Here is a 1,556-nt window from a genome sequence, read left to right on the forward strand (position 1 = left end):
AATGTGAATAATCACAACTAGAAAATAGATTAATACAGACAGATTTAGTCTTTATTACAGATAAATTTTTGTTTATCGACGAATTTTGTCCTTCTGTAAAAGCTCCGTCGGAAATTATTTACCGACGAATTTTTTTTCCGTCGAAAAATTACCGACGAATTTTTACCAATTATCGACAGATTTTCCCTCTGTAAATTCTTCATCCATTTCCTGAAGACGACGAACTTTCCGATGGATTTTTCGTCTGTAATTACAGACGGATTTTCCGACGAATTTTCTATCTGTAATTACAAACGGATTTTCAGACGAATTTTCTGTCTGTCATTACAGACGGATTTTCAGACAGATTTTCCGTCTGTAATTACAGACGAATTTTCCGACAGATTTTTTATTTGTAATTTAAACCTTAGAAAATCATCTCACACTCTGATTACAGATAGAAAATTCGTCTGTAAATCCGTCAGTCAGGTAAAATAGAATTTTTTTTTTATTTTTTCAATTACAAAATAAACTTGTTTTCATACAAAATAAATATAAATTTAATACAAATTTTTATCTAATTTATATTCAAATATTTATAATATTTCAAAAAATAAACAAATTTATTGTATTATCAAACTAAAAAAAATTATCTTTATTATTATCTTTATAACTGTAAGACCCGGTTAATTAACGGCTAATTAACCCATATATGAGAATTTATTCTAGAAAGCCAAAAATGATATTTTTATGGCTTAATATGATAGAGGAAATTGAGACGAGAATTTCGGTACCAATTTTATGGAAATCGGACCAAGATTGGACCGAACGGGCCAAACCAGTCCAACCGGACCCAAAGTGGGCCCTTGGCCCAACATAACTAAACCAAAACCCTAGTTTTTAGCACTCTCTCTCCTCACACAACACTAATACACGCTGAAAAAGAGAGGCCATGGAGGGAAGAACACTCTCTCAAGTTCTATCTCTCACTTGATCTTCAAACCACCATAACTTTTGATCTAGAGCTCCGATTGCCGCTCCGTTTGCGGCCACGCGTTCACCGCGAAGAGCTCTACAAAACCCATACAATTAATCTTGAGGTAAGCCACGTTTTACTGTTCGAAATTTTAGCCCTTGATTTCGAGTTTCATGAGTAAAAATGTTGAGATTTTGGATTCTTTGATGTTATAGGACCCAACTCTCTTGAAGGAGAAAGTTAATCTTGTCTCTTTGGACCTTGGGTGTGGTAAGATTCTCAACCCTAGTGTAATTTGTTGTTCTATGAGGTTTGGGCATTGAGATGTTGTGTATGGGTATGATGATTGTGGCTTAGGTTGTGTATATGTGAATATTGGAGCTTGATTGGTGATTTTGGAAAGCTTGGAAGAGGGTTTTGTGTGATAAAATCTGTTCTTGGAGGTGTTGATACCTTGAGAGCTTGTGGACAAGTGGTTTGGAAGTGCTCCGGTTGAGCTTGGGAAATTGGCTAAGGTATGGTTTCGGTTTCCCGTATCTAATATGTAATGTGGTAGAAAATACTTAGGCTAGAGGCCCTAAGATAGGCATTGAATTGATGA

At 35.1% G+C, this 1,556-nt stretch overlaps 1 long non-coding RNA gene across 1 annotated transcript in view; it reads right to left on the minus strand.

Annotated features, from left to right (window-relative positions):
* LOC110267889 overlaps positions 1-382 on the minus strand; it is a 19,817-nt gene extending 19,435 nt beyond the window's left edge. Inside the window, exon 1 of the long non-coding RNA XR_002355849.1 lies at positions 81-382. This is a non-coding gene — a long non-coding RNA (uncharacterized LOC110267889). The remainder of the gene's footprint in view (positions 1-80) is intronic.

This window comes from Arachis ipaensis, chromosome B10 (genome assembly GCF_000816755.2).
Source record: "Arachis ipaensis cultivar K30076 chromosome B10, Araip1.1, whole genome shotgun sequence".
Classification (NCBI taxonomy): domain Eukaryota; kingdom Viridiplantae; phylum Streptophyta; class Magnoliopsida; order Fabales; family Fabaceae; genus Arachis; species Arachis ipaensis.